Below are 27,034 nucleotides of genomic sequence, written 5' to 3' on the forward strand. Positions count from 1 at the left end.
AAAAAATTGCACAAAATTTAAACCGACTAATTAGGATAAAGTAGTAAATGATGGAATTAAATTTATTTTGTTCTCGATAAAGTTTTTTATAGTATAGTCCAATTAAACATGAAGGTGGAAAAAAAAGCAGACAATCTACTATTGCTGGAAAAAAAACTAAAGCTAGAGACAACATATGGAATTATTATGAAAGAAAGGGAATGAAACAAATAATATGAAATGAACAATTGATGGTCTTGATTTTTTTAAGTGTAATCCAATCATATATAACGATGGAAAAATAAAAGTAGAAAATGTTTCTTGCAACAGCCCCTTGGGCTCGTTTTCATCACCTTGCTAGTGCCTTGATAGCAGTATCAAGAGCAACCATTGTAGCAGCTACAGCCCTGCAGACATACATCATTACAGCAGCCAAACACGAGCAAGAACAGCAGCTAAACATCGAGCAAACAGCAGCCATAGCTGCTGTACTTACGCGCACTTTCAAGCTCTTGTTCGTGGCATTACAGCAGCATCCTCTTGTCCTCACCTTAGCTCATTTGCAGTATCTTGTAGCAGCTACACAACCAACATCCTAGCAACAAGAATAGCACAGAATTTCAGTCACAGAAACTCACGCAAAAAGCCACAACAACAGCAACAACGAGCAAGTACAACAGCTACATGAAGCATATAATTAGCTGCTGTTGTTTGAGCTTCGTTGCTGCTCAATTGAGTGCTTTATTTGCAGCTGTACATTATCAATACCAGCAGCAACATCACGCAAGAAATAGCAGGCAAACACAGCAGCAACATCGAAGAAGAATAGCAGCCACAACAACTAGCAAACAGCAAGTGCAGTAGCTGTGCGAACGCACAGATTTAGCGTGTGTGCGCACACTGCTGTGCGACCACACTGAAGTTTAGTGCGAGCACACGAATTGCCAAAATCAAGGCAGGAACTCAGCCTTTGTTGGTGCGATCGCACAGCCTTCCTCGTGTGGTCGCACGGCTTTGCGGGGCTGCTACTATAAAGACCTAAAATCGCAGCATTGTGAATTAGGCTTTCATTACGTAATTTTCATTTCTCTTAGGCTTAGCTTAGAATTTTCTCTCTAGAATTAGTTTAGGGCTTAGATTAGAGATTAGGATTAAGGATTCTTAGCCTCAAATTCTTGATTCTAAATTCAATTCAATCATCATTTTCAGATTTCCTTTTCTCTTTGCTTTGAGTTTTTTTCTTCAATTTTGTGCTTCAAGTTTGATGAAATTTCTTCATTCCAAGGTATAATTCTAATTCTTCTTTTGATTTTGTTCTTCAATTCTTTCAGTGCTTTGTTAATTTCATTATGCTTTGATTTCATGCTTGAATTCTAGAATTAGTTTGATATTTTGAATTTGCTTGATTTTTCCCCAATTTTTGTAGTTTGAATTTTCTGATTTTCTTTGTTTCAATTAGCTTCATTAATTCAATTAGTTTCATGATTAGGATTAATGTTAGTTTAATGTTGATGTTAATCATGCTAATTGAGTAGTTTAGTCTAGAGGTTAGGGATGAAGCTTTGGGATTGAATTTGGAGAAGTTTTGGGGAAATTCATGATTGATGTTGTGATTAAATGTGATTTAGTGATAGGATTTCCATGACTAGTTGAGTAGTAGTCGCGAATGCTATTCGATTGGATTAGATTGGAATGTATGATTAGGTTTGGCAAGACATTGTGAGCCTAATTGGTGCAAGTGAATGATAGTTCCTATTATATGATAGTTAGTTTAATCTAGGAATAGGCGAAAGCTCTTCCGTGGGTTAGACGCTTAGCGTTCCCTATCCGAGAGGTGGCGGGTTCGTCATTAGTTTTCATTCCCCTATTTGCTATGTCGTTGCATATTCATGAATGTCTTGACCTTGTGCTTCCTTTGATTCGATTTCCATATCCGATTCCCGAAATCTCTAGAATCTCTTTATTTGCTTGCATTTCTAGCTTTCATTAGATTAATTCAAAAACTCAAATTTGATCCGAACTAGCTTGTGAACGCATAGATTGAATAGTCAAACATATCCATTCCTATGGGACGATCCCTATGCTTGCCGCTATAGCCAATATAGCCGGTAGTTTAGGTGTTTTATAAATTTTGTTTGGTGAGGTGTATTTCTATTCAACGACGGAAAAACACCCTATCATCAGGGCATTACAATAAAAGAAAATAAATCATGCTTGTCCACTGAACATAATCATTTTCTTTGTTTATTTAGTGCAGGTTTACTATATATACGTTCTACGTTTTTTCTTTGTACATTTTGAGCGTTTTTTTCTTCTTTTTGCAGGGTGGCACGTGCCCCCTGGCCCCAACTTCGGTCCCCCAATGATCACTTTATCTGTTTTGAAAAATGTTTCCTGTTTTTCTTAATCGAGCGTTCCTAAAAATGTTTCATGTTTCTGTTTAAGCCAAAAACTCTTCCCATTTTTCAAGAAAAATGAAACATGATTTTTTTTTCTTACACACACTTTCTTTGCCCAACCAACTGTCCCACGTCCACATTTTTGTATTTTTTTTATTAACCAACCATTAAATTTTGTACATTATCAATACAAGTACTCCGTATACAATTAACACAACAATGATGGTTTTTTCTTACACACACATGAAATTTATTAATACTCGTGTTTTTCATCAAATGGAAAACGTTTTAAGGAACGGGGGGAGTAATATCTAAGAAAATTGATGTTTATTTATAATAGTTACTGTGTAAACAATAAAAGTAAGTATATATGTAAAATGGTTAGTGGTGAAAATCATTGGCTATGGGCGGCCTACACGGATCTATTACTTTATACTATAACAGACACCAGGAATGACACATGTCACTTCTTGGTGTAAAATTTTCCTGCCCAAAACATTTTCCTATAAAATCTCTATTTTTTTTATTTTGTTTATTTCTGTCCTTGCTTATTAATTGTCTATGTATAGAAAATATTTAATTATAGATTTATGAAAATAATATATGCTCACATAATAATTTGTTAAAAATATTTTTGGTAATATTTTAGTCATAATCTTTATACTTCGAAATAATAATGAAAATATATCTATTCAATATTTTAATCCAATATTTTCGTCAAATTAGCGTATTAAGTATATAAATTATGTAATACGCAGTAGGATATAAATTACATACTTCGTATGATGATTAAATGATTATGTTCAAGATTTAATTATGCAATAATTTCTCATAGAGAATTGTTCCAATCAAAAATATATTACATGGTGTTAAAATTTTGTCAAATAATTTTAAAATACACGTGCATGCACGGGATCTAATCTAGTTTTCCAAATAATACTGACATGTCTATTGCTAAGATTTGGTAGAGTAAGGTCATTATAAGATAATAATGTACTCCCTCTGTCTGTTTTTGTTCTTTATATTTTCTTTTTGGCTGTCCTAAAATATTTTTTACATTTCCTTTTATATTATCACATAAATACTTTAATTTTCTATCAAAATTTGTGCCCAATGATTATTTTAACTAATTAAATTTATTAGGTCATTTAATCTATCATACTTTTTCATTGACACAAGATTTTCTCATTTTCCCAATATCAAAATTTTGATAAAAGTGTAAACATTATAAATAAACAAAAAATTTCCTATTTAAAAAAACAATTAGAGAAATCTCAATGCACATTAATTAGTCGTTAAAACATGTAGAAAACAACACTTAAACAAAAAGAGACGGAGAAAGTACAAAAGATCCATATTAATTACTGTGTTCCGGTAGCAGCTGTTGCTCCATATTAATTACTGTAAGGTCGTTGTTAATGTACCTTATACTCCCTCCGTCCCGGAATACTTGACCTGTTTTCCTTATCGGGCCGTCCCTTAATACTTGACCTGTTTCTAAAAATGGAAATATTCTAACAATATTATATTATTTCTCACTCCACCCCTATTAACCCACCTACCCCCTACTCCATACAAAAAAAATTAAAAATTCAACACCTACTCTCCCCCAACCCCACCCCTTTACACATTTCCCACTAACTACATTAAAATAATACCCCACTATCAACTACTACCTATTAAATTAAATAAGTCAATTCAAGTTTCTTAAACTCTGTGCCGATCAAACCGGGTCGAGTATTCCGGGACGGAGGGAGTATTAATTACAGTGTACCGCAGTACCGGTATTAATATGACCCATATTAATTACTGTGTACCGCAGTACCATTTGCACCATATTTGGCAGAGTAAGGTGATAAGATAATAATGTACGGGATTAGGGACCCATATTAATTACTGTGTGCCGGTAACTCGGTAAGTAGCGGTTGCCCCATAATGATCGTTATAAGGATCCTACTATATGTACACTTAGTGTACAAGGCATCTTGTAAAACATGTTTTTGTATTGGTTAAAATGAGATATTTATTGTATTTTATTCTAATTTTTTAGTGGGTGTGATGATGGGTCAACAAATTAATGGGATTGTACAAGAGAATCTTGTAACTAGGTGTACATGTAGCCTTTTATACATATGACCCATGGAGGAAATAAAAACCAATAGTCCCTTCGTATAATTAAACAAGAGACACATTTATTATTTACGATCGTATTTAAATAGGAGATACACTTAACATTTTTAATAATTTTTTAACCCTACCATTTAATTAAATAATATATCTAATTAATTTTATAAATTACTACCACATCAAACAATTAATTTCATAAATCCTTCACCCCACAATTCTACAAAATTTGCCACTTATTTTACTAAAACATTTACAGTACTTGAAGCCATGAAGGTCGAAGCTCCAAAATTGAAGTACTCAATACTTACAGTTGACCGGCTTCAATATCATATTTACAGTTTTACGTGAATGTTATTCAGTTGCTGCAATTAATAGTGGGCATTTAGTTCGAATGTTCGGGCAACTACTCTACTCTATAAGCACTTTAATTGTAGTGTACAAATTAACTTTTAGGAAAGCCGCCTAACGAATAGACCACTTTGTTGTCACCTAAAGAAACTAATTAGTTAAGCAATGAATCAATTAGTTAAACAATAAAATTGATTAGTTAAACAATGAGATCAATTAGTTAAGACTAGTCTTTTATGCACGCGATGCGTGCATGAATTTTTAAAATGCATGTAGGCCGATATTGAGAAATTAATATTTACTATCGTAAAATGACTACTTTTTTTTTTTTTTTTCTTATTTTTAATGCATCTTAACCAATTTCTGAATACCAATTTCAATACTTCGTAAAAAATAACTAATCGAATAGTTAAGAAAATAATATAAAAGATCTATAGCAACAAAAGGCGTAAGTTGAAAACTTAAAACCGAAACGATAGATTGAGATCCACCAAATTTATAGAGACAATTATGCATGATCATAGTTTGAAAACTAACGCAAATGATGCAAAAATTGAAAACTTAAAAAACGAAACGATAATAATTTCGTAATTAACTAATATTCCCACCAATTTTAAGAAAATAATATGAAAGATCTATAGCAACAAAAGGCGTAAGTTGAAAACTTAAAAGCCGAAACGATAGATTGAGATCCACCAAATTTATAGAGACAATTATGCATGATCATAGTTTGAAAACTAACGCAAATGATGCATAAATTGAAAACTTAAAAAACGAAACGATAATAATTTCGTAATTAACTAATATTCCCACCAATTTTTTTTTTTAATAATTTAACGTAATTATAAGAGATTGATTATCAACTTAAAGTCTTAAACACTTCCTTTTGCCTTTTATAATTAATGGAGTAGTAATTTAAACTTTGTAATTAGCAGGGGCATTAATTAATTAAATTGTGAATTAACTAAGGGTATTATTGTATTTTCCATAGGGGACACCAAAAGTGTGATTACGAAATTACCCTCATCTCTTTCCTTATATAATTGAGATTTTATGAGTTTTAGTTAATACTCATCCGTCTCTTTTTGTTCTTTACGTTTGGTATTTTGCACGCATTTTAAAGGCTAATTAACGTGCATTGAGATTCCTCTATTTTTTTTATTTAAACAAGACAACTTACGTTTATTTACAATGTTTTCACTTTTATCAAAATTTGATATTCGAAAAATGAGAAAAATTTAATGTCCCAATGAAAAAGTGTGAGAGATTAAATAACCCAATGAACTTAGTAGGTAAAATAATCATTGGACACAAATTTTGATAGAATATTAAAGCATTTATGTGATGATATAAAAAGGAAATGTAAAGAACATATTGAGACACATAAAAAGGAAAACGTAAAGAACAAAAAAAGACGGAGGGTGTAATAAGGCTGTTCATAAATAATAACTATTCGACTCATAAATTTAACTATTTGTCTTTATACCTTAACTATTTTGTTATTCAATTAGTTAGGATTTTATTACTTTTAGTTATATTTTACACTAGTTTAGTTAGTACCAAAAAAGTGGTCTAACCGTTAGGCGATCTTACACAAAAGCTTTTGATTGCAGTATTGTACTAATTCACATATATTTCCGTATAAGTTTTAGGCAAATTTGTCAAAAAGGATTTTCTATAGTCTAATATTTTTGAGAAATGATCTTATATAATTTATTTTGAAAAATCACACCTTAATGTAATTTTTTTTTGCGAAAGACTTCCAAAGGAAAGTTCCCGGCATTGACTGAATTTTTTCGGCCATGACTTGCACGTGAGCAGCATGTGTGACTTCAATTTACATGTTAACTTGTGAAAACGAGCATGTTTAGTGGAAATGAATCAACTTCCCTCAAAAAAAACATAATATGTCAAAATCGAGCACTACCACAATAAACGTTGCTTTAACAGTGCGTTTTGTTGAAAATGTAGCCAAATGAAGCCACACGTGCTGCTCACATACAAGTCAATGGCCGGAAAAGCTCAGTTAATGTTGGAAACTTCCCTTAAGTTGTCTTTCGCAAAAAATGTTTACATTAAGGTGTGGTTTCACAAAAACAATTATATAAGGTCATTTCTCGCAAAATTTGGATTATAAAAGGTCATTTTTGGCAAAATTGCCTAAGTTTTACTACATATAACTTTATTCTACGGAATCTTAGTTACGGAGTAGAAGTTAGACGCCTGTTTCCCAAACCACCTCTATCTAAATTTCTCATCAACTTCCAACCTTAGGTTCTTGGACTCCCTCTTCAATGGGTTTCCATAAACCAAAATTTCGTTGTATCAAGCAAAAACAACTCTTCGTGAGCAAGCATCATCATCGAAGACTCCAACGACGACCTCACTACAACTAAAGCTTTCAACCTCGGCGACTTACCGGTCTACATTCCATTGAGGTGTCCCCGGAGCAGCCAATTCAGAAAGAATACCACATTCTTTCATATGGTCATCAAACTCATGGCTAAGATATTCACCTCCTCGATCTGATCTTAGAAATTTGATTTTCTTGCCAAGTTGATTCTCTACTTCATTATGAAATTCTCGAAATTTCTCAAACGATTCAGACTTGTGTTTCATTAAGTAAATATAGCCATATCTACTGAAATCGTCCGTAAACGTGTTGAAGTAGCTAAAATCACCTCTAGATTTCGAACTCATAGGCCCACATACGTCCGTATGTATTATCCCTAGTAGTTCGCTTGCTCTTTCTCCCACCTTTCAGAAAGTTCGATTTGTTAATTTGCCAAGTAAACATGATTCACATTGATCAATCTTCTCTAAGTTGAAGGATTCTAGAATTCCCTTCTTTTGAAGTCTTTCCATGCGTTTTATGTTTATATGGCATAATCAACAATGCCACAGATATATGATATCCGAAACATTTATTTTGGACTTTTTAGTATTTATGTTATAAACTTCTTTGTCATGATCTAGCAAGTAAAGTCCGTTGACTAATTTTGCAGATCCATGAAACATCTTTTTAAAATAAAATGAGCAACTAATTTTCTTTTATTAAAATATTAAATCCCTAATTTCTCAAAAGATTCAGACTTATGCTTCATCAGGTAGATATAGCCATATCTACTAAAGTCGTCAGTAAAAGTGATAAAGTAGCTGAAACCACCTCTAGCATTTGACTCATTGGTCCACATACATCTGTATGGATTAATCCCAATAGATCACTTGCTCATTCTCCAACTTTAGAGAAAGGTTTCTTTTTCATTTTTCCAAGTAAGCATGACTCGCATTTGCCAAAATTCGCTACGTTAAATGGCTCTAGAATTCCTTCTTTCTGGAGGTTTTCCATGCGTTTCATGTTAATATGGCCTAATCGACAATGCCACATATGTATGAGATCTGAAACATTTGTTTTGGACTTTTTAGTATTTATGCTATGAACTTCTTTGTCATGATCTAGCACATAAAGTCTGATAGGGCGTTTTTCCGTCGTTGAAAGATCAACGCCTCAATCAAACAAAATTTATAGAACCACTAGACTAACCAACTATATGAACTATAGTGACAAGTAAAGGGATCGTCCCAAAGAAACGATGGTTCTCGAGTTTAAATGTCAAGCTAATTCGAACAGGAGGTTTGATTTGAATTATCACTAAGATGCTAAACTAAGAATTAAACTAGATTGAATCAAGGAAGCTAAACGTTAGGGAATTGGGGATAGTCTAGAGAAATCGGGGGAAATGAACTACCATCTAGTAATCATGAATGATGTAATGAAATAGCACATAGGGGAATGAAAACTAATGACGTACTCGCCACCTCTCGGATAGAGCACGCGAAGCAACCTAGCCTATAGAAAAGCTTTCGCATAGTCCTAAGCTAGATTAGCTTGCATATAATAGGAACTATCATTCACTTGCATGAATTAGGCTCACAATGTCTTGCCAAACCTAAATCATACATTCTAATCTAATTCAATCAACTAGCATTTGCAACTACTACTCAATTGATCATGGAAAATCCTAGCACTAAATCAATTTAATCACATCAATCATTCATCAATCAAATCATCAAGTTCCCCTAATTAAGCCCATAGATTCTCCCCTTTTCCTAACCTAAATCTACTCACTAGCCATTCTAGAAATCAAGAAATCCATTAATTCAACACTAGCAAGCATGAAATTGAAGGATTAGGAAGAGAGAATCAAAGACTAGAAAAATCAATTGAAAAATCAACAAGAGAATTAAGGATCAAAGTGACTAAAGAAAAATCAAGAAGAATTCAAGAATTTAAGGAATTATAGAACAATCACAACAAAAGCAAGAATTAAGAAATTGAATTGAATTGCACAAAATTAGAAGAAGAGTTTAGAGAATTACAAATTGATGCTTCAATGGAGGAGAGTTTCTCTCTCTAGAAATGCTGAAAAACTAACTTTGAGAGTCTAAAATTATCAACTAAGATTCTACACTTAACAAAATAATCGAAAAATCTATTTATAAGTTTCCCCAAATAGAAGCCAAAATTCGAATAAGAGCAGCCCGCGCAGCCATTCGGTCGCACAGACTTTTTGTGCGACCGAACGTAAAAGAGTCATTCGAGCAAACACTGGGTCCTGTGCGAGCGAAGGCAGCGAAGAACACTTCCTTCGTCATGCGCGACCGAAAGAAGAACCCCGTTCGGTCGAATGGGGTTTCTTTGGCTCATAATTCCTCTGCAGCATGATTCTCTCGAACGAAAGGCCTTGTGTGGGCGCACAACTCTTGTGCGGTCGAGTAGATAATCTTGTGCGGTCGCATCCTAAATTAGGGACATTCTGCCTCCAAAAACCAAACACGTGTGACCAAACAACATAGCACGTTTGATCGCACAAAACCTGTGCTGTCGAGTAGTAGGCTCTGCGGTCGCATCCCAAATTAGAGACATTCTGACTCCAAAAATTAATCATGTGCGACCGAACAACAGAGCACGTTCGATCGCACAGACTGGACATTCCTTGTGCCCATTTGCACTCTTCTGTTCGGGCGCACAAACCATCACTCGATCGCACAAGCCCTGTTTTGGCTTGATTCTACTTGTTTTCCATCACTTTTCATCATAATCACCTATAAAGCACAAGATGGAACGAAACTTATAAAATTCACACAAAAAGCTATAAAAACTATAAAAAAGTATAAAAACTAACAAAAAATCCTAAGCTAAGAGAGACATAAATGTCGCTCATCAAACTCCCCCAAGCTAAGCGTTTGCTAGTCTCTAGCAAACTAAACTGAACTAGGAAAGAATGAGCAACTATTAGAATCCTAAAAACTGACAAACACAAAAAACCAGCAAATCTAATCAAGGCAAGACTAAAAATGAAAAGCACAACCCAAGAAAAGAAAGAAAGAAAAGAAGAAGAAAAGAAAAGAGAAGAAAAGAAATTAAACTACAAAATCCAAGATAGGGCCTTTATTATGGAACTAGTATAAAAGAACACTAACATTACCAATCAAATAAATGAGTACACGCTAACTAGTGTCCTAAATTGAGTGAAAGATTCAAGTGCCAAACAAAGCGAATAAAGGGCAAGCACTAATCAATTCCCCTTCAACCGAGCATACCACGTCAAATCTCTAGATCTTTTCCACCCTTGAGAGTAGCGTCTCGAGACACCGCGAAGGCGCCGGAGAAAATAAGATAGGCTACCCGACATCTTAGCATGACAATCCCATTCCATAAACTTGACCAAATCCTCCCTCCACCGACAATGACTCAACTCTAAAGGGTCAAGAGGACTTTTTAGGGTGTAACGTAGGCTAGGGGTAAGGTGTGGAACAAATTTGGTAATTTGGTGCTCATACCTAAAGTGAAGCGCAATGATAGCACTCAACTCAAGCAAAACGAACCAAATACAAACTCATACCACTTATTTGGGGTACCCCCAAGCTTATTCAACAACAATTCTAAACTACAACTCTTTTTGCACTTTTCTTGATTTGATTTTCTCTCCTTTTTTTGTGTTTCAATTGAAACTTTTCTCATGCCTTGTTTTTCTCTATTTTTGGCTTTTTCAAAACTTTTATTTCTCATTTTTGCTTTTGCATCATTTATTCACTATATACAACACACTTCCCAAACTTTGCCATTCATACCAATAAACATCATTCCTCAAATATGCATAATCATTCCAAAACAAACAATCATCATAACTCTAAGCTTCACTATCACTTCTAAGGGTGAAAACAAAACAAAGGCTATTAGGCTTGTAATGTGTTCATAAGAAATGAAGGGGCAAGGCTCAAATGGCTAGCAAGGGGGCAAATGCAAACAAAAACATATGAGAAAAATAGAAAATAAAGTCCTAAACTAAAAAGAAAAATAGTCACCGAAAGAAATGCCTCTATCGTCCCCTAAAGTAGTTCGGTCGCGGTCTCGGGAAGGAAATAGTCAAATTCGGGAAGTAGGAAAGTCAATGCCAATGCCACTCAAAATACATGTATATGTGTTTGGGCTAATTTGAACATGAACCTCACATGGGAGCAAATACCACTCTCCCCGGTTTCAAATCACTTGAGGGATCGACACCATCTTACCACAAGCCAAGGGTTCAAGACGCATGCTACCCAAAGTTCTAACCAACTTCCTTAACACCAAATCCCAAATTCGACCCAAGACATTAAAAAACGTGTAAACATCTACCAATTGGGAATAAAAGCATTCTAGTCTACATGTTCCAATTTTATTTTCCCAAATCAAGAATATTGCCTAAGAAAACCTAGAAAAACTTGCCTCGACAAAAGGAAAGGAAAAAGAAGAAAAAGAAAGAAAAAGGAAGAGAATAAGAAAACACACCAAAAAGGAAAACAAAAAGAAACAAATAAAACAAACGAAAAGAAAAGAAACTAAAATCAAACTAAAATCAAACTAAAAACAAAGAAACTAACATATACAAGTGCACATAATGGTATGGTTTCCAAGACATGAGCATCACAAATAGGCAACTACACAACAAAACTCCCCCCAAGCTAGAATTACGCCATGTCCTCAAGGCCTAAAACTAAGCAAGGAGGGGCACAACTACCCATCCAACCAAATGCCCCATATGCAAGATGCCAGTCCCAAAGAATGCATGTGAGATAGAAGGATATTACCAGAAATGCCGTGGGAGCAAGTCCCGCAAAGAACCGGTAAAAGCCAAAAAAACTCACCAAAGTATTGACCAACAAGGCATAGGTGGAAAATGGGAACCCACATCAACGAAACCAAACCATAAAGAACACTCAAAAACAATCAAGAAAAATGTTAGTAGACAAAGCCAAATGGCCAAAACAAACACAAAACAAGCAAAAATCCACCATCATATATACAACCACATGAAGTGGCAAGAAGATCACACCAACAAACATCAAACACTCCCCATAGCAAACCCCTACTCCGCATTTCTCCCCCAAGCTAATCACAAGCATACCAACACATCAAGATGGGGGAGAAATGGAGTGAACCCTAAGAAGAAGGGCCCGGGGCATGCCCTTTACCCTTTGCATCATAAATCCTCCAATGTTCATCCCGCTCAAGACGATAGGCACGAGCCGCGTCATCAGTGAACGGGGTGAAATTGTAGGTGGGGTCCACATCGGGACACGAAGCGTCGGTATAGGGCGGCCAACCATATTCGGGCACAAGGGGGTAGTTGCCATGGGGTGGCTCTCCTCGGGGGCCATCCCAACCACCCATATATCCCCTAGGCCACCCAGTGAAATCCTCGGGCCACTCACTAGGCCGATCCACCGGTGGGGTAGTGGGGTACATAGGGTCACCACGGTAGTCACTACCGCCCTTCATAATATAGTCATAGGGCGGAAAGGAGGGGGGAGTGACACCGGGTTGGGATGGACCCGTCCAATACGGGAAGGTGGGTGTATGCTCCTCATTCCAACTAGGGATGGGCCCTTGTTGGGGAGGGTGGTAAGGGTAGTTGACATAGGGGGCAAAGTTCCCTTTGTCAACATGAAAGTCGTACACCCGCCTACCGTAGTAGGACGAGTCAAAATTGGGAAATGAATCCCCCGTGCGGCTCCCTTGAGGAGCAAGAGAAGCCAAGACACGTGATTGGTCCTCTTGCCCTTGCAAGATAGTCGCAAGGGTGGATTGCAAACCCGTCATGTCAAAAGGAGAGGAGAAAGGTATATTACCCACATTCGGAGGAGGAGGACTAGGGGACCGAGTAGGAGCTTGAGTAGGCTCGGTAGTGGTACCGGTAGGCTCGGAAGTGGCGGCGGCGGCGGCGGCGGCCTTGACAAACTTTTGATGCCGCAGAAGCAAGAAGCGGACATTAGGGGACCATGAGGTGATGGGCGGGTGCGGAAGAAAGCACCAATCGTTCTTCCTCACAAGCCAAATCCATTGGGCCTCATTGGTGGTGTAGTGGAGCCAAGTGGCATGAAACATCGCCCGGATATTTAAGAACTCACCACCGGCCACACGAGCTAAAGCCGCCATCTCCTTGGCGTGAGGGTTGTTTGGTAGAAGCCGAACAAGAAGAGTGAGCATGCCGTCAAGGAGGATGTCGGATTTATTCAAGTGGCTATCCCGAACTTCAATGATCCGGGAAGTGAGCAATTGCCCGAAATCAAGTACCCCTTGCTCCTCTTGTGTGGCCAACCATAAGCCACCAAGTTCCGTGCCCGACAAGGCACCGGTAGCACCCTTAGAGAAAAGGGCATAGATGAGGAGCCGGCTCATGATGCGGATGGCCGGATGATGGAATGAAGAAGACTTGGCCGAGGCGGAGAAGAAATCCCCGTCGTCTCCGGTGAGCTCTCTTCACCAACTATTTTCATCATAGTTGTTAGCACATTTGGACCTTGGGTTCGTGATGAAACCATGCTCCGAGTCGATGGAGAAGAGGGCATTGATTTGATTGTGGTTCAACTTGTATTGGAAACCAATGACTTGGAAGCTTAATTCCACCACATTATCACCATCCTCATCTTCTACAAGGTTCTTCCGAGCCGAGGAGAGGAACTCCGATGTCAACCTTTTATAGGTTGGGGCACTCATCTTTGCGAACTCTTCCCACCCTAGGCCCTTGAGCAACTTGTCAACCTCGGCCTCGACCCCCAAGCTACGAACACTCTCCCGATGGAAGAACTTGGTGGGCTTAATTGTCCTCTTGGAAAGGAGCTCGAAGAAGTCCCAAGACCTTTTCTCGGCGAACTCAATTCCGTAAGTTTCCATGTTCGGCGGGGTTATTGCTTTCCTCTTTGATGAAGAGGTGGTCGCGGTTGCGGTGGGGTTCTTCTTTGCGCGCTTTGGTGCCATTAAGATGAGATGAATCTAAGCAAAAAAAAAATCTACAAAACCAAGAGAAACAAACAAAGACACACAAAGAAGAGTAAACTAAGTTAGTTCACAATCTAGGACAAACAAACAACTACAAGAGCTAAGGGTAAACTATCTCCAACAATTCTTCAACAAGCTCCAAAACAATTACACCAACTTCTCAACAAGCATGAACTAGCCACATTACTTCACACCAATAACCACAACTAATCAACCAACACTTCCACAAACAAGTATAATCAAAGTAGCCCAAAATCTCACAAAATCATCTCAAAAAGTCTAGAGCTTAAATGAAACAAGGAATCGAACATGCATAGATCATCTAGACAATAAAAGATTAATCACAATACAAACTTGCATAAACAAACACCCAAAAATCAAAAATTTCAGAAATATCTAAAACAATATGATCATGATGAAAATGGAACGAAATACAAGAATTAAGGGAAAGAAATCATCACCACAAGCAAAGAAAGTGGTCTAGGATCGATCCCAAGTAGCCTCAAGAGTTCCAATTCACCACACACACACTTATGAACAATTTCACAAAAAACCCTAGAAATTGGGGATTTTGCAAAAATCTGAAAATTTGGGGATTTTGGGGGTTGGGATGAATGAGATTGAGTGTATTTGATGAATGGGAAGTGAGATTTGTGAAGGGAAGTGAATGAATTTGATGAGGAGTAGTGGTAGTAAGTGAGAGAAGAGAGATCAATGGAGAGGAGAGTCGAACAAATGAAGGAAAAATGGGGGGGGGGGGGGGTCGCGAATTTTCAAAGTAAAGACTTCAGAAACAGCTCCGCCAGGCTGTGCGATTGAACAAATTAAGTCGTTCGGTCGCACAGACCTTGTGCGATCGAATTTTTGAAACTGTGCGATCGTTTACCAAAAACTGGCCATTCTGTCTCAAAAACCTGGTGTGTGCGATCGAACGACAGAGCACGTTCGGTCGCACAAAACATAATTTTGCAAATGCTTTACAAGCTTCCCCTTTAAATCGAAAATTAAACTAATTAATGGAAATTAATGCACAAAATCTAACAAAAACTAAAACTAGGAGTTAGACAACCGGGTTGCCTCCCGGGTAGCGCTCGTTTAACGTCATTAGCTTGACGAATCCCCCCAAAGCTCATGGGGGGACAAGAGAGGAAATGAATACACGGGTTGCCTCCCGGTAGCGCTCGTTTAACGTCATTAGCTTGACGGACCCCCCCAAAAGTCAAGGGGGGTCAAACACAACAAATCTCGGGTCAACACTAGTCAACAAACCTTTCTTGGCCTCCTTGGGCACAAACAACTTACCCAAACCACCACTTAATGACTAGGGACCAAACCAAGTCCTTTTAGGCATAGGATTGCCTTTCTTGGACTTCTTGCTCATACACTTCTTACCATTAGATGCCAGAGTGAGTGACTTTACATCATCAAGATCCATCCCGAATGTGTCGGGAATGGTAATGACGTTATCATAGGGATCTCCTTGCACAAAGGAGATCTCGTGCACATCCTTCTTCACCTTCCTATCAATCTCAAAATCACACTCAAGAACACAAGGATTGTTAGAAGCAATGGCACAAGAATGATTGTGCTCAACACAAGCAAGAGTGTCAACTTTCATACAACTTTTCATCTTAGAGCAACAATGTTCATCAATTGCAAGCTTGAAACTAGCCTTGGCGTCTCCCGCTTTGAAGGTGATTAGTCCCCCTTGCACATCGATAAGAGCACCCGCGGTGGCCAAAAATGTCCTCCCCAAGATAATGGGGGTATGGGCATCCTCATCAATGTCCAAGACGACGAAATCCACAAGGAAAGTAAGCTTGCCAACAACTAGGGGAACATCCTCAACCTTGCCAATAGGGTACTTGACCGAACGGTCGACAAGTTGCAAGGTGATGTTAGTTGGGACAAGATCACCAAATTCAAGCTTGGCAAACACCGAATAAGGTAGTATACTAACGCTAGCACCCAAATCACACAAGGCATTGCTTATTTTAAGCTCCTTAAAAGCACAAGGGATAGAAAAACTACCCGGGTCTTTGAGTTTGGGTGGCATTTGGTTGAGAATGATAGCACTACAATTCTCGGTGAGGTTCACCGTCTCCTTTAGGTCGCAATCCCGCTTCCCACTCAAGATTTCCTTAAGAAACCTTGAGTAGGTAGGCATTTGTTTCAATGCGTCCGTATAGGGGAGAGTGATGTGTAAATTTCGAAGAACATCATGGAATTTTGAGAATTGCACATCCAATTTGTGCCTTATGAATCTTTGGGAATAGGAAAGTTTAGGAGTGGGGAGAGGTAGGAGAGTCACCTCCTTTGGTATAGGAGTTTCACCTTCATCATTAATGGGAGGCTCCTCTTCTACCACATCATTGTCACTAGACTCAATGACTCCCTCTCGATCCTTCCCATTGGGCTGAGAAACCTTATTAGCTCTAGGAACATCATCTGAAATCCTCCCACTCCTTGTCACTATGGAATTCATTTACTTTGGAGCATGACTTTGGGGTGGGAGACTAGCATGCGCATGATGTTCCCTAACCGTATTTGTAAGTTGAGATAATTGGTTTTCAATCATCTTCAAGTGAGTGTTGGATTGCTTGAATCCATCCTCAAACTCGACATTCTTCTTGGCTTGCGCCCCCCACAAACGACTCCATGAGAGCCTCAAGATTAGACTTAAGAGGCGGGAGTGGTGGAGGTGCAATGCCATAACCACTAAGGTTTGCTTGATATTGGTTGCCAAAGGTCCTCGGTCCATTGAATCCGGGAGGTGGCATTTGAGATGCACCATAAGGACCTCCCGAGTTCAAAGGATAACCCCCACTTGAGGCACCCCTAAATTGCCCATAAGAGTAATTATAACCACCTCCACCTTGATGGTTGGGATTATAACCCCCTTGGTTGTATTGGCCTTGATTGCCAAAACCTTGAGATTGACCATAGGGAGCTTGGCTTTGATAGCCTTGTGCTCTATAGCCACCTCGATTTTGGCTTTTATACCCACTTCCTTGGCCATAGCCTTGGTGGGAACCATACATGGAGGGGCCTCTAGGTTGCCTAGAAAAATTTGGATTATTAGGGTTATCATTCCTAGACCTCTCATTTAAGGCATTAGCATTCACTACATCAAAATCGCCTTCATACGAAGGGCCATAATCCACAAATGACAAGTTATGAACTAAGGGGCATGCATTGGGGGAATGACTATAGTCTTGGCAATTTTCGCAAAAGGAGGTGCCCGGAGGCATTGTATCATAAGAACTAACCTTGCTCTTCCCCTTATTGAGAAGAGTGGCCGAAGGAGGAGGAATTGTAAATGGTGATGGAGGTTGGCTTGAAGCTCTTCCCGCGAATGGTGTGTTTTCGAGCTTCTCCAATCGCGAGCTAAGATTCTCTATCATCCGTGCTTGCTCAATGGCGTACACCGAACCCTTACCATCTTCACTCCTACCTTTCCCATCATAATTCCTTGTGCCTACATGCCAAGATTGGTAGTTTCGAACTACATCCTCAATGATTTCCTCTATTTGATCCTCAGTTTTGTTCATGATGGGGCCTCCCGCGCCCGCATCAAGACTTGTCTTTGAACTTGGACTCAACCCCAAGTAGAATGTTTGAAGCAACAACCATTTAGAGATCCCATGGTGAGGGCATTCCCTTTGGTACTCCTTAAAACGATCCCAAGCTTCGAAGAGTGATTCATCTCGCCTTTGCTCAAAGGATTGAATCTTGTGGCGACACTCCGCCGTCTTTCCATGCGAATAGAACTTGTTTAAGAATTCACTTGTAACCTCGGTCCAAGTGCGAAGTGAGTTGGGCTTGACCTCCTTGTCAAGCCAATCACTTGCTCGCCCAAGTACAGAGAACCGAAACAATGTCAACCTCACGTAATCTAATGTGACACAATTGTGCATGATTGTGTCACAATAGTGCTTGAATTGTTTGAGATGTTCGTGAAGTGATTCATTACTCTTCCCACAAAAGGGGTGGCTTTGGACCAAATTGATCAAGGCGGCCGGGCTTGATCTCAAAGTTGTTGGCACCCGTTGTTGGGGCTTGAATACCACACGTAGCTTCGAATGCCACCGGTATTCCCAAGTTCTTAACCGGGAGCGCTATATTCTAAAAAACTTGCTCACTTTCTTGTTGTTCCTCACCAACACTCAACGATTCAAATCTGTTATGGCTTGATGAGCTAGACCGTACACGCCTTAGTCTCCTAAGTGTCCTCTCCAATTCGAGGTCAAGAGGATGGAGGGTCCTTTGACGAGCACGCCCCCTAACAAGCATACAAACTCAAGAAAAACCGTGAGCAATGCCAAGGAAAAAGAAAACTAAGCTAAATTGCAATGTTTTTGTATTTTCTAATGATGAACTAGTCTCAACTTAAACTCAAAAACAACAACCGTTCCCCGACAACGACGCCATTTTGATAAGGCGTTTTTCCGTCGTTGAAAGATCAACGCCTCAATCAAACAAAATTTATAGAACCACTAGACTAACCAACTATATGAACTATAGTGGCAAGTAAAAGGGATCGTCCCAAAGAAACGATGGTTCTCGAGTTTAAATGTCAAGCTAATTCGAACAAGAGGTTTGATTTGAATTATCACTAAGATGCTAAACTAAGAATTAAACTAGATTGAATCAAGGAAGCTAAACGTTAGGGAGTTGGGGATAGTCTAGGGAAATCGGGGGAAATGAACTACCATCTAGTAATCATGAATGATGTAATGAAATAGCACATAGGGGAATGAAAACTAATGACGTACTCGCCACCTCTCGGATAGAGCACACGAAGCAACCTAGCCTATAGAAAAGCTTTCGCATAGTCTTAAGCTAGATTAGCTTGAATATAATAGGAACTATCATTCACTTGCATTAATTACGCTCACAGTGTCTTGCCAAACCTAAATCATACATTCCAATCTAATTCAATCAACTAGCATTTGCAACTACTACTCAATTGATCATGGAAAATCCTAGCACTAAATCAATTTAATCACATCAATCATTCATCAATCAAATCATCAAGTTCCCCTAATTAAGCCCCTAGATTCTCCCCTTTCCCTAACCTAAATCTACTCACTAGCCATTCTAAAAATCAAGAAATCCATTAATTCAACACTAGCGAGCATGAAATTGAAGGATTAGGAAGAGAGAATAAAAGACTAGAACAATCAATTGAACAATCAACAAGAGAATTAAGGATCAAAGTGACTAAAGCAAAATCAAGAAGAATTCAAGAATTGAAGGAATTATAGAACAATCAACAATCACAACAAAAGCAAGAATTAAGAAATTGAATTGAATTGCACAAAATTAGAAGAAGAGTTTAGAGAATTACAAATTGATGCTTCAATGGAGGAGAGTTTCTCTCTCTAGAAATGCTGAAAAACTAACTTTGAGAGTCTAAAATTATCCACTAAGATTCTACACTTAAAAGAATAATCGAAAAATCTATTTATAAGTTTCCCCAAATATAAGCCAAATTCGAATAAGAGCAGCCCGCGCAGCCATTCGGTCGCACAGACTTTTTGTGCGACCGAACGTAAAAGAGTCATTCGAGCAAACACTGGGTCCTGTGCGAGCGAAGGCAGCGAAGAACACTTCCTTCGTCATGCGCGACCGAAAGAAGAACCCTGTTCGGTCGAATGGGGTTTCTTTGGCTCATAATTCCTCTGCAGCATGATTCTCTCGAACGAAAGGCCTTGTGTGGGCGCACAACTCTTGTGCGGTCGAGTAGATAATCTTGTGCGGTCGCATCCCAAATTAGGGACATTCTGCCTCCAAAAACCAAACATGTGCGACCGAACAACAGAGCACGTTTGATCGCACAAAACCTGTGCTGTCGAGTAGTAGGCTCTGCGGTCGCATCCCAAATTAGAGACATTCTGACTCCAAAAATTAATCATGTGCGACCGAACAACAGAGCACGTTTGCACTCCTCTGTTCAGGCGCACAAACCATCACTCGATCGCACAAGCCCTGTTTTGCTTGATTCTACTTGTTTTCCATCACTTTTCATCATAATCACCTATAAAGTACAAGATGGAACGAAACTTATAAAATTCACACAAAAAGCTATAAAAACTATAAAAAAGTATAAAAACTAACATAAAATCCTAAGCTAAGAGCGACATAAATGTCGCTCATCAAAGTCCATTGACTAATTTGGCAGATCCATAAAACACCTTTTTAAAATAAAATGAGCAAGTATTTTCTTTTATTTCAAAATTAAATCCCTTAGCATCCAAGCAAGAAACATAAATGATGTTTTCAGTATTACTTGGAACATGAAAACATTCTTCCAATTCCAAAACCAGCCCAAAGGGAAAATAAGTGCCTACAGCTAATGCAACAATCCTTCCTCCATTTCTCACTCGTAGGTCGACTTCTCTCTTGCTCAGCTCTGTACTTCTTCTTAGTCCTTCTGTATTGGAATATAAGTGTGAGCCACGACATGTATCTAATACTCAAGAAATTAAAATAGCAAGTTTACACTCTATAACAAAATACCTGAAGATGGAACGACCATTCGGTTCTTCTTATCTTCCTTTAGCTTCAAGCAATCTCTCTTTCAATGCACCTTCTTCTTGCAATAGAAGCATTCAAATTCAGAAGTGGGTTGGATCACCTTCTTCTTTTAAGAATTAGCATCGTCTTGATGCTTAGGTGGGCTATCTTTCTTTCCACACTTCTTAGCATTCCCCTTCTTACCAGATTTCTTGAACTTGCCCCTACACACCATAAGCACATCATGCTTTTCATTCTTGAACGTCTTTTCAGCGGTTTTCAGCATATCGTGAAGCTCGGTGAATGTTTTTTTCCAGACTATGCATATTGTAATTCAATGATCATACCTGTAGGGGTTTTTTTTTTGTGTTTTATATATTCCCGTTTCCTACAAGGGGGGTTGGCACGCGGCGGTTCGTTTAGAGAACCGTTGAATTGTTTTTCGCACCTCGAAGGAGTCGCCACCAAACTTTATTTTAGGTCCCGTTTGGGAAGACCGCAAAATGACTCTATTTTTGGATAAGGCCTTGAATCCTTGAAACGGATGGGTGAGATCCGGGCTCGGGAACGAAAATGCTTTTTCGGCGAGCTTTAGAAATATTCAAGTACGTTGGCGCAACATTATTTCGAAAATAAACCCTAAGATTAGACTATGTAGGTTTGAAATTTAGAGAAAAATAGAATTTCTAATTGTACGGTGGTCACTTTGCTTTAAAGATTGATTTAAGGAACCTAAGGCCGGTTTGTCCAAAAATATCTTCGTTAAGCGTGATGTAACCTTTGTATTTTGTTGTATTTAGCATGTTGGTGATGAAAGCAATAAAGCACATAAAGCAACATAACAATATTAAATAAAGTGCGGAATTAGTAAATACAAGACCCCCTAGAAAAGGACTAGGGAGTAGGTCCACATTGCCTAGAAATGGACTAGGCAAGTAAAGGTGCGGAATTGAAAGTGCGGAATTGAAATTGCGGTATTGAAATTGCGGTATTGAAATTGCGGTATTGAAAGTGCGATATTGAAAGTGCGATATTGAAAGTGCGATATTGAATGGTGCGATATTGAAATTGCGATATTGAAAGGTGCATAATTGAAATTTGTACTTGGGCACATGAGATTCGAACGCCAAGCGGCTCCTTAAAAATAAGTGCGCCCGACACGAATTCAAAGCCAAAAATCTCAACTTGGGAGAGGTTGCTCAACCCAAATATCCTAGATTTTGCATATTAAACTTGAAATTGAAAACTTGAATATTGAAATGTTTGAATTTGAAATGATTGAAATTTGAACTTGAAATGATCCTAGTTTAGAGAGGTAGTTATGAACAACCCTAAACATGGTGGGATCTTGAAATTTGAAAACTTGAACTTGTATATTGAAAAATGGAGTCTTGAATCTCAAAAGACTAAACCTTTAAATGCTAAAAGGTGTCATCTTTGATTACTCCACACTTGAAGGTGATTCTAGTTCAAAGAGATGAATGTAAGCAACTTTGAACATCCTTGAATCTTGAAAGTTTGTATTTTGTATTTTGAAAAAGTTTGTATTTTTTGAAAAAGCATGTATGATTGATTCAAGTGGTGTTTTTTATGGCAAAAAACACCAACTTGATAATCATTTAAAATCAAAATAGCATGATTGATTGAAATGGGATTCGGATTTACCTAGTTAGGCTTAGGCAGGATCTCCCAATTGCTTTTGAATTTAGGAATTTTGTATGTGTTTTTGAGGAGTTTTTGAGTTTGTATTGTGAGGAGTAATGTCGAAATTACGACGTTGTATGTGTTGTGCTCCCACTCTTTTCGATGGAAATAAGGGGTATTTATAGGAGGGAATGGTGCAATAACGCCAGCACACGCCAGCGCCTGGGGCTAGGCCAGCGCTGTGCGCTGCTGACGTGGCCTGAATGCCCCCAAAAAGGACGGAAAGATGCCGTCCTTGATTTGTCTTGTATGGGTGTACCTTCGAACGAATAGTACGATGTTTGGCGTGTAGTGTTTGCTTGGAGGTTAAGACTTGAATTTGCGTTAAAAAACAAGCCTTTCTCGGGTTTTTGAATTCCGGTTTTACGGGGCGGGGCCCGACATGCTCAGTTTTGTGGGTCGGCGCCCGAATTTGACTTGCCTTATATGATTTTGAGTGGAAAAGGCCTAGTAAAACTGTAACAACCCGTATTTTTAAACCTCATTTATTATTCTGTAATTATGATTATTATCGTAATTACGTCCTAAATTTTTCCGATATTATTTTAGTAATCTCGTCATGTTCACGTTTTTATGTGACATGATACGAAATACTTAAGCCAATTTTTGATAACCCATAATCTGATTTTATCACCAAAATTCAAAATTACCATTTTACCCTTAATTCACCTAATTCAAGGAAGCCAATTCCTTCTTCCCCTTTCTTCTTCACTGTGTTAATATTTTCAATTTAAGTCAACATGTTGCTTTACAGATGTCAAAACCAAGCTCCCATTTGTACTGATTGAAGCCACGCATTGTTTCACCTCCTTCCTTAGTCATCAATTGCTCTCTCTTTTCTGTACATTTGTCACCCCAAGCATGCAATTGAGCTCACCCCTTACATAAATTGAGTCTCATTAGACCCTATAAATAGCCATCCTTTTGTTCAGTAATTTGCAATACCAAAACCCAATTCAGAAATGAGTAAGAAAAATAAATAAACCATTGATGAAACTTGAAGCTTTTTCCACCATTTTCTCTCTCCTCTGTTTCACCTCCGCGGCACCACCACCGCTGCCACCATTTTCTGTCGGAGGTGCGTCCAACCACCACCACCCAGAACCCAGCCCCGGCGTCACCTCCTGTCCGTCGCCTGAGTCCACTTTGACCCCTGATGCTACGGGTGGTGTTGTTGCGTGAGCTATGTTGTTGTTTCCATAACTTTTCATCCTCTTGTTTCACTTACTGGTAATGGTTTTATGATTGATAGTTGGGCCAAAATCACAAATATTTTGGTGGGCCTTAATTATTTGAAAATGAGAAAAGCTAGGTTGTTGGAGTTTGATTAGACAAATTAATGGAAAATACCAAGATGATATGCAAAGCTAAGTAATAGGTAAATATATTATCATGATTTTTGGTTGAACATTATTTTGATGAATAGTATTCGTATATGTCTAATATTGGGTTTATTATGGTTGATCATGAAGAATAAGCTAAAGTACGATGCATTTGGGAATTTTATCACGATGATATTTAAGGATTAAACTAATTGGTTAAACTACTGAGGTAACTATTATGTCCAAAGCTTTATATGCCCGTATATGTGTGTGATTATATGATTATTATGAGATTTATGTGCTAAATGATATGATGTATGATTTATGACTATAATGATATGTTAAAGTATGTTATTATTTTATGATGTTAAAGACGTTGTTCGGAAATAATGACGATTTTTATAAAGTTATTTTAAAGAAAGACGATGTTGCTTTTGTCGACATGGAAAAGTGAACTGAACTAGTAAATGGGCGAGTTACAGGTAGAGGCCATGTTAAAGTTAATGTTTGGGAAACAGTTCCCCCCTGAAAAGATGTAAGAAAAGTCCCGCCAAAGCCTGTACTTGCCAATGAGCTGTAAAGGAAATGATTCCTTGCCGACACAGTTTTCAAGATAACGAGATTAAGTTAGTTATTTTCGAACAATAAATGCTAAAGATAGATATGTTCCAAAAGATTTTCAAAATAAAACCGTTTTGACGGGCTGGAGTAATATTACTGAGTTTTCCACTCATTTTTGGATTTTTCTGTGTTTTTCCTGTTTTCTATTTTTATGATGATGCATAGGTTCGATTAAGGAGCTCAAGTTTCTCAAATGAGAGTTATTACTGGAGTTGGTTATTTATTATGGAGATATCGAGATGAGAAATTATTTATTACGGAAATCATGTTACTGAGGTTGTTATAAGAATATTGATTTATATTTATTTTTGGGAAAATTTGTATTACTTAAAGGAATGTTATTAAGGATTATTTTATTTGTGGGCCCATACCCACATGTCCCAGTATTAATTAAGCCTAATTCCGCTGTCAATGATCAGTTAAGTGCGATTTATTACAAATAATTAAGGTGCCGAAAAGTCGGGGCGTTACAGTATGGTATCAGAGCGGAGCCCATCCGGAAGTGCTCTGCACTGCCTAGGTATGATCTTTGGGTTATGAGAAAGTTTTGAGTTTTTAACAGCTATTTGGGTTATTAGATATTAAGTTATGAGAACAAAGAGTTTTAATATAAGTGGATGACTTTTGGGTTGTTACAAAAGTATGTCATATTGTGGATTATCTGAGTTTAGACAGGCCTTGAGTTTTGAGATATCTAGTTTCGAGGACGAAACTTTTTCTAAGAGGATAAGGATGTAACACCCCGTATTTTTAAATCTCATTTATTATTCTGTAATTATGATTATTATCGTATTTACATCCTAATTTTTTCCGATATTAGTTTAGTAATCTCGTCATGTTCAGGTTTTTATGTGACATGATATGAAATACTTAAGCCAATTTTTGATAACCCATAATCTGATTTTATCACCACAATTCAAAATTACCATTTTACCCTTATTTCACCTAATTCAAGGAAGCCAATTCCTTCTTCCCCTTTCTTCTTCACTGTGTTAATATTTTCCATTGAAGTCAACATGTTGCTTTACAGATGTAAAAACCAAGCTCCCATTTCTACTGATTGAAGCCACGCATTGTTTCACCTCCTTCCTTAGTCATCAATTGCTCTTTCTTTTCTGTACATTTGTCACCCCAAGCATGCAATTGAGCTCACACCTTACATAAATTGAGTCTCATTAGACCCTATAAATAGCCATCCTTTTGTTCAGTAATTTGCAATACCAAAACCCAATTCAGAAATGAGTAAGAAAAATAAATAAACCATTGATGAAACTTGAAGCTTTTTCCACCATTTTCTCTCTCCTCTGTTTCACCTCCGCGGCACCACCACCGCTGCCACCATTTTCTGCCGGAGGTGCGTCCAACCACCACCACCCAGAACCCATCCCCGACGTCACCTCCTGTCCGTCGCCGGAGTCCACTTTGACCCCTGATGCTACGGGTGGTGTTGTTGCGTGAGCTATGCTGTTGTTTCCATAACTTTTCATCCTCTTGTTTTACTTACTGGTAATGGTTTTATGACTGATAGTTGGGCCAAAATCACAAATATGTTGGTGGGCCTTAATTATTTGAAAATGAGAAAAGGTAGGTTGTTGGAGTTTGATTAGACAAATTAATGGCAAATACCAAAATAATATGCAAAGCTAAGTAATAGGTAAGTATATTGTCATGATTTTTGGTTGAACATTATTTTGATGAATAGTATTCGTATATGTCTAATATTGGGTTTATTATGGTTGATCATTAAGAATAAGCTAAAGTACGATGCATTTGGGAATTTTATCACGATGATATTTAAGGATTAAACTGATTGGTTAAACTACTGAGGTAACTATTATGTCCAGCATTTAAGCTTTATATGCCCGTATATGTGTGTGATTGTATGTTTATTATGAGATTTATGTGCTAAATGATATGATGTATGATTTATGACTATAATGATATGTTAAAGTATGTTATTATTTTATGATGTTAAAGACGTTCGGAAATAATGACGATATTTATAAAGTTATTTTAAAGAAAGACGATGTTACTTTTGTCGACATGGAAAAGTGAACTGAACTAGTAAATGGGCGAGTTACAGGTAGAGGCCATGTTAAAGTTAAAGTTTGGGAAACAGTTCCCCCCTGAAAAGATGTAAGAAAAGTCCCGCCAAAGCCTGTACTTGCCAATGAGCTGTAAAGGAAATGATTCCTTGCCGACACATTTTTCAAGATAACGAGATTAAGTTAGTTATTTCCGAACAATAAATGCTAAAGATAGATATGTTCCAAAAGATTTTTAAAATAAAACCGTTTTGACGGGCTGGAGTAATATTACTGAGTTTTCCACTCATTTTTGGATTTTTCTGTGTTTTTCCTGTTTTCTATTTTTATGATGATGCACAGGTTCGATTAAGGAGCTCAAGTTGCTCAAATGAGAGTTATTACTGGAGTTGGTTATTTATTATGGAGATATCGAGATGAGAAATTATTTATTACGGAAATCATGTTACTGAGGTTGTTATAAGAATATTGATTTATATTTATTGTTGGAAAAATTTGTATTATTTAAAGGAATGTTATTAAGGATTATTTTATTTGTGGGGCCATACCCACAGGTCCCAGGATTAATTAAGCCTAATTCCGCTGCCAATGATTAGTTAAGTGCGATTTATTACGGATAATTAAGGTGCCGAAAAGTCGGGGCGT

General features: G+C 37.8%; 1 long non-coding RNA gene and 1 pseudogene across 1 annotated transcript; both read left to right on the forward strand.

Annotated features, from left to right (window-relative positions):
* On the forward strand, positions 1 to 26,965 carry LOC130461989 (uncharacterized). Its single transcript, XR_008922072.1, has 3 exons — positions 1 to 1,264; positions 24,510 to 26,171; positions 26,732 to 26,965. It is a non-coding gene; the product is annotated as an uncharacterized lncRNA (long non-coding RNA).
* On the forward strand, positions 17,818 to 17,918 carry LOC130462216 (uncharacterized; annotated as a pseudogene).
* Positions 26,966 to 27,034: the final 69 nt, after the last annotated feature.

The sequence above is a fragment of the Spinacia oleracea genome, chromosome 5 (assembly GCF_020520425.1).
Source record: "Spinacia oleracea cultivar Varoflay chromosome 5, BTI_SOV_V1, whole genome shotgun sequence".
Taxonomy (NCBI): domain Eukaryota; kingdom Viridiplantae; phylum Streptophyta; class Magnoliopsida; order Caryophyllales; family Amaranthaceae; genus Spinacia; species Spinacia oleracea.